The sequence below is a fragment of the Rhea pennata genome, chromosome Z (assembly GCF_028389875.1).
Source record: "Rhea pennata isolate bPtePen1 chromosome Z, bPtePen1.pri, whole genome shotgun sequence".
Lineage (NCBI taxonomy): Eukaryota > Metazoa > Chordata > Aves > Rheiformes > Rheidae > Rhea > Rhea pennata.
Window position 1 is genome coordinate 36776375 of NC_084702.1, and position 7455 is coordinate 36783829.

At 44.2% G+C, this 7455-nt stretch overlaps 1 non-coding gene across 1 annotated transcript; it reads left to right on the forward strand.

Moving 5' to 3' along the window:
• Positions 1–2915: 2915 nt before the first annotated feature.
• TRNAT-AGU (transfer RNA threonine (anticodon AGU)) lies at positions 2916–2986 on the forward strand. Its single transcript has one exon. It is a non-coding gene; the product is annotated as a tRNA-Thr (tRNA).
• The last annotated feature ends 4469 nt before the right edge of the window (positions 2987–7455 follow it).

Here is a 7455-nt window from a genome sequence, read left to right on the forward strand (position 1 = left end):
GCCCCTAACCGTTGTTATCTAGGTGATGTGTGTGCACAACCAGGTGGCTGTGTCACTTGATGCTGTGTTTTCCTTCACTGAATGTAATGCGGAATTTGAAATATGAAAGAAAAGAGATACCATCTTTCTCATTTCTCGATGGCAGGGAAATGTACTGTATAGTCTAGTAGATCTTTTTGATCCACAGTGGAAGGAAACCAGTCTATACTAATGCTCCTATGTGCTGACATTTTCTTTAAAGGTACTTTGGGCTTTTTGGCTTCTTTCCTGGAAACCAAATACAATGCTAATGTCTAGATGTCTAAAAATTCCTCTGAGCAGAGGATGAAGAGGCCTTTGCTTTTCCTTCCAGGGAGATGTGTGGATTGGGAACAAGAAATTTCAGTGCAAAGCAAACTGAAGGGTTGAGCCAGTCTTCAGCACTGGGACCTGAGCAAGGGGAGCGGAGCTGCCTCAGCCCTCGTGTTGGGCGAGCGACCCAGCTCGTACTGCTGTGTCCCTTCAGGCCCTGGTGGCTCGGAGGTTTCCGAGGAAGGCCCGGGTGCCGAGGGAAGGCTGTTGATCCGATGCTCCTCCGAGGGCCTCGGCAAGCAGGTGGGCCTGGCAGCTGGAGAGCAATCCCAGACAGGAGGCAGGTGGGAAGAGCAGCGGGAGGGCAGCACCAGACGGTCAGCAGGTGGAGAGGGCAGTGGGAGGGCAACATCACTTTGTACTCAACTTGACAGTAATTACACTTGTTGGAATTCTGCATCGATCTTAAGACTTTAAGTGTTAAATTACAAATGATATTTGTTTAAATTCTGGAAATGGCTTCCTCTGATAAGCGGAGACTTGAGGTGGAGGGGGTGATGGGGATTTGCCTTCTATCAAATTACATAACTTGGTTGTAGCCTGGTTTTGTGTCTGGGTACGAGCTGGTGCTTCTTTAATTTTCCCCAATTCATCCATGCCTTCTAGGGAAAGCAGGCATTAAAATGCTGCTGGGTTTCTCAACAGTTCTGTTGTGTGGAGTTTCATATTGTGGTGTTTGCTGTGATGCCCAGATGTTTATAATTAATTTAGTCTGATTACTTCTAATTACTCCTTCCTATCTGCATTATCTTGTATTTATCAACTTCATATGTAAGTAGCCCTGCTGCTTGCCTAGTCATTTAGTTTTGTAATGTCCCTTTGGACCTTCTCAGACTTCTCTAGTGATGACTAATCTAAATAATTATGCTGTCTGCAAATTTTTCCCACCCTGTTTCCAGAACATTAACAAAGAGAACAGTCTTATCCCGGTACAGGAGCCTGAAAAATCTCATTGCAAGCTTGTCATGTTGAAAACTGACCATTAGTCCCTCTTTTTTTTTTTTTTTTTTTTTTTTTCTCCTTTGTTCTAATTTCTGGCAGTATTTTAGCCCTTATGCCTTTGCCATTTAGATTTCTCAAGTGTCTTTGTAAAGTATTTTGTCAAAAGCTTTTTCAAAGTCCAGGTACTCATATCTACAGCTACTACATTATTACTGTTCTCAGTCTGTTAGATAAAAGGGATAGACGTTTTTACTTTCTAGAAGGTGATTTCCTGCAGCATATCTAGCTCAGCTATCTCTTCTGCAATTTTAATTATTTTTAATTGCTTCCTATTGGTTTTCTGCTACTGAATTAATACCTAGTCTGTAAATCCTAGGGCTTCTTTAAACTGTATTCATGCATCTTCAGATGATGTAACCTGGAATCCTTCTAAAGTCTGGACCTATAATCTCAGACACACTCTTACTTACCAACGCCACTCTTTTGAAGCCTTCTCATCATCAAAACTGCATTTCAGGTGGCTGTCCTAGTCTCTTCTACTTGTTCTTCTCTCTGAAGGAAAACAGAAAACCTAAAAGAACTTAAACGTTTAAAACACTCGCTGGTCACAACCATCTGCTAGAGAAACAACTCTCTGCTAGGTTGAAGAAGTGATAAATTAAGACCCATAGACTATATCAGGTAGAAAAGGATTTTGTTCTTCCAGGCATCCTTTTATTACTTATGCCTGACCTGCTAGCATTAGCTCTACCTTACTACGTTGCCAAGGCACCGAACTGAGAGGGACCTCCTTCACTCTGCCGTACGCCTTGTTTTTCACCAGGCTGCATTGCTTCGTTTCTGTAGCTTTCGGCCCACAAAAGAATGCACTGAAAAGCACAGAGCTTCTCATTTCTCTGTGAGAAGGTTGTTGCAAGGTAGATTTAGAGAGGAGAATAAATGGAGACAACCACGAGGATGAAGACATAGGGGGAAGATTATGCATGTCGTATTTCTCATCGGCTTAGCTCTGAAAGGGATGTGAAAGCTGCCTGTCCGCTTCCCAGTGCCACTCTAGTGCCCAGCACAGAGCCTCGAACTGTAAGCCGTAAGGGGCTTCTATGGGAGCACCCTGCGGTGGCAATCCATGAAGCATTTGCAGCTTCCCTTTTCTACTTGTTTTGCCCCCAGCTGTTCAGCTAAAAGGAGACAATGCATTGCACTGCATTCTTTCTAAAAGCTGAATAATAATAATAAAAAAAATATATTGTCCCATTGGAACGCTTAGCTTGCTTTCTTCTTTTTTAGTGGAGGTACTCAGGTCTGCCTTTACCTTAGGGGGACACCTCTTGACCTGAAGCACTGTATTTTTTTCATTTGTCTTTGGTAAGAGCTATGCTGAAATTTTCCTTGCTCTTTTCTTTCCCCCCAATCAATACTTTATGATATGAGCTGAAGAATTGTGACCCCTTTCTTTCTGAAACAATTTGGAGGAAGGAGGTCTCCCAGTTTTGCTCAGATTTCATTTGTGTGCAACAGATAGATGTATCCAATTTTTTAACCAGCACATCTCTTTTATTAAACCATTAAATATGAAACCTGTTTGTAGCCGGTGTTGCTTGACAGTTGTTTTGCTGACACTAGGTTTAGCTCAGTTGGTTAGAGCGTGGTGCTAGTAACAGCAGGGTCGCAGGTTCGATCCCTGCAGGGGCCACTCGTTTGAGGGTTGGACTAGATGATCTCCAGAGGTCCCTTCCAACCTTACCAATTCTATGATAGCAGGAGTCTAAGTCTGCTTTGTTGGCTGGTGCAAAGCGAACATGACTCGCTCAGCATTTCCAAAGTATATTCATCCAAAGGTTTCAAAAGCTTTACAAGCTAATTAAGCCTCGTAGCCCTATAGGTAATAAGTTAAAAGTCATGCCAATGCAACTGTTTAGCAGTAAACAGTGCACCACATCTCAGGATGGCAAATAAGTAGCAATATAGTTAGGTGTGCTAAAAATGTACAGGCTCGAGAGGAAAAGTGGTCAGAATGTGATGTGACTCCTCACAGGAAGATAAAAGCTACAGCTAGCAGAATTTCAGCCTTTCAAAGGTCTTTGCAGGTATGTGTCTGCTGTCCGTCCCCACATCCCCTTTAAATGAGCTGTTTTATTCCTCCTGTTCCTGTTTGTGTAGGGATTGACTGTAAGAGACATCTTGACTTGGTTCATTAGACGGGCAGACCTTAGAGATAAGATATTCACCCAGGTGCTTGGGCATTGGCTACCAAGCCTGGAGCTGCTAATCTCTAATGTCTCACTGATAACAGAGGCGAAACTAAAAGATTCAGTAATGCTTCTGCTGTTATACTGCAATCTGCTGCTCCTCCAGGAAGGAGAGAATGGGTCACTAGCAATGGTCAGTAGCCAAAACTGCATCCTGCTGTGTAAATACCTCGGGCATCAGTTGAACCTGGTGTAAAACCAAGCACGTTTCTAGAGCCAAAAGCGTGCTCGGGCTACGCGGAGCACGCGTGCGGAGAGGTGGGAGTGGGAAACGGGGAGGTCGAGGACTGTTCGCCTGGAGCCTGCGGGGATTCCCTAGGAAAGTTAATTTGCCCAGGCGCTGTGTGCAGGGCCCCGGCCCTCTGAGGCATTTGATTAATGGCTCTGGAAGTCAAACATGGGGAGCGCCCCCTCGGTTTTGAAGGTCGCAGGTAAACCCTGGCCTTATTCTGACTCCAATAATGCATTTATCTAAATGCCACCTCTACGTCGGAGCCACTCATCAGAGCGGTGACTAGGCAGCGCAGCTATTGCTATCGAAGCAGCGCGCCCCGTGTGATAAATTGCATCTGCAAGATTTGTTTCGTATGTCAAGCACATTACTTCTAAATCAAATGCTAAAACATGCCTTATTTAGTCAAAAGTAAGCAGAATGCTGTAATTTATAATCGTCTTGAAGCACACTGCAGCGAAAATGAAAGCAGGCTATTAAAATTTAATGCCTGTTCGGCTGAGTAGCGCGTTTCTGGCCGCGTTTGATGCGGCGCCGTTCTCTCACGCCATTGTGCAGGCACAAAAAGTCAGTTTGCGTTTGCCAACGCTTGTGGAAACTAATTGAAAAAATGATTTAGCTGTTAAAAGCTGACATCAGGTTGGAAAATGCCTGCGAGCGGGGAGACGGCCGGCCGGCAGCGGCTGCTCCCTCCTCCTGCCGGCTGGTCCTCGCCGGGCTCCCCGCCGTACGGTTGCGGATGTTCATTGGGGCGTCACCTCCGTTTAAAGTCCCGTCCTGCGCACCTCCTCATCCGCCTTAAGCGAACAGCAGCGTCGGCTCGAATTAAGCCGGCGGGCAAACAGCCGCCGTTAATAAGCGCCCGCGCTTTCCGGGCGGGTAGAAGCCTTCCCGGCCGGCGTCCCCTCCGCTGGAGCGGGACCTGGGAGAAGGGCGCCCTGCGTGTGCGTGCCCGCGGAGCGGATAGGTGATTAAAAATACGACTCTGCGGCGCTCCGTTTCGCGGATGAGGACAGAATCCTATTTGCCAAACGATCCCAAACAGTGGACCTCGGAGCTGGTAGATCGGGTCTGCTGAAGAAGTAACCATTTGACATCTGTTCATTAAGATGCAGATGAAAGAGTGAGATGGGTGTAAATTAATAAGTAGCAAAATAAAAATGAAGCCTGTGCTTTAATCTGAGAAATGATACATTACTGTGATGGATCTCCGGCAATTATTTTTTTAATTAAAGAACAATGTATTTCCATCTATTCAATCTCTATTGTTCTATTTAAGTTATCTTTCATGTCAGTGCCACATGGTTCAGAGTATATTAAAACGCAGTCATATACTTAATTGTGTGGATTTGCAGATGGTTCATTTCCAGCCAAATATTTTTTCCTCAGAGCTCAGAAGAAAATCTCTAGCAGCCTAAATTGAATTTTTATACATTATGATTTCCAGAAATGTACTTCTTAATGGTTTCTGATGTGCCTAAAGGCATGAATCTTAAACTACTTTTTTAGAAATGTGTTGGGAGAATCTGAAAAATGTATTGTGGGTTTTTCCCCCAGTTGTAAATAGTGAATCTCAGTTGTGTGCGCTAACCTACTTTTACTGTATTGCTGTGGTATTTCTTGTGCATTTACAATAATCAAAACATAGCGACGCATATTTCAGGAGTGCGCGATCACAATTGCGTTGTATCTGCAAAATGTGTGCCGTATATTGATTTCCAGAAACAAAAGGCCTATCAGCTTCTTCTTTCAAAGTACAAATGTTAGTTGCTTTGGAAATACCGGCGGTTTCCCTCTTAGAGGAGGCAATGCCAAGACTGACCTATTTCCATATTCCATGTTTTCCCCGACTAGTACGTTCAAGGATTCGCCTTTCTTTTAAGGCAGAATATTTTCTGCAATTATTTTCTAAACGCCTGAAAGACGACGCCAGCTGTGAGCTTGTGCCCGTGCGCAAACTCGACTGTCCCCGGCAAGTAATTGCCGAAGTCGTTTTTGCCAGCGCTCTATCTATCGCCGTCTTGCACCACGCGCCGTGTGCTGCGCCTTCCCCCCGACGATTGCTGCCCTTCCTTCCTCTCGCAGCCTTTAAAGACTCTCTGTAACATCAGCCTATCTCGCCTAGTGAAAATGTCTTTGCAGATTAGCGTAATGTTAATACTACTGGCTCCCCGCTTTTGACCTGCAGTGGAATATATTGCACTGCTGGAGCAGATGGGATCGGTGCGTGGCTGGGGAGCGCAGATTGGTTGGCCACCTGCCAAAAGCGCCGCGCCGGAGGCGGCCGCCGCGCCAGCTCCGGGGAGCCGCGCTGACACTGGTCCCCGCTCCCGGGAACGGCGTGGGGGAAGCATCGCGTTAAGTTTGCCTCGAATCCACGTCCGTCTGAGGTTGCTTATCTGCAGATGTTTATGCAGCCTTCTGCAGGGAGCTGAATCTTCCTGTGTAAAATGGAAGCCTGATCACTCCGGCTTTTTGGTGCTTTTTTTTTTTTTTTTTTTTTATGGAAAATGCAAGACAGAAGTATAAAAAAAAAAAGAAAACAAAGTTGTGAACTCTTTATAACCTTCTGAATGAATATAGATTCAGTTGTGAGAACAGCTTAGTATAACATTCCTCTGACTTCATGGTTCACGTATATTTACCCCTTTACTGTTGCTTTTTACCAAAACCTTGCAATATACCAATGAAAAGTGTTTTCTTAAAATACTTGGTTTTAGACCTCCCACCAAGTTCACGTGGTGCAAAAAATAGAACAGGACGCAGGATTAGAGTTCAGAGCTTAACTGCATTAATCGCAACACGTGCACTCTAAGGTGCTATTACTACAGCAAACAAACCTTTCATTGAACATTCATATTAAATCTGTCACACCAGATTTCCACCTTTTTTCCCCTTTGCGATTGTATTTTTTTCTCTCAAGTATTGCATTTCCATAGCAGTAAAACATATGCTGTTTTCTGCCTAAGTAGATGGGTAATGTAAGCTGTGATGTGGAGAGTGTTTTTTTTTTTCCTTATCGTTTTCTTTTTGAGGGTGTAGTTATAGTAACATATATGTGCTTTTATCTGTGATAAGAACTACCATCTGGTAGCTAAATGTGCACAGCTTATTGCTTGAAGTGCTTATACATATTGTGAAAACACACAGCTTTTGTGTATGTTAGGATACTGCCTATATGTATTATTAATAAACCCACATATTAGCTATTTGAATACGTCAAATGATTGTAAAACAGAACAGTGATTCTAGAGGCAAAGGATTAGGGCTGGCGTGACGCCAGATGTGTATTTATTCCGGCAGTACTATTGTGACCTTTTAATATCACATTGTTTGCAACCTCTTCCAGCCGATAATTGTTTAAGGGGGGAAGCGGAGCCTCTTTGACAAGGAAAAGGCCTTTGTTACACTCAAGGAGCTGCAGCTTTCGCCCTTAGTGTACCAATTCACAAAGACGTGTGGTGAATGTGTGTGAGCAGCGAGAGAGACAGAGCGTATAAATTTGAGTTACTCTGACCTTTAATCCAGGAGACCAAGAAGAGAAATGCACTAGGAAGGCTGGCTTGTTGCTGTCTGGAGACTGATAAGCTGTAATAAAGGTGCACTCGGTTGCAATTCATCTAAAGCTTCCATTGCTATCATCCTCTTTTTTCGATTTTTGTTACCTCAAGTACTTATCTA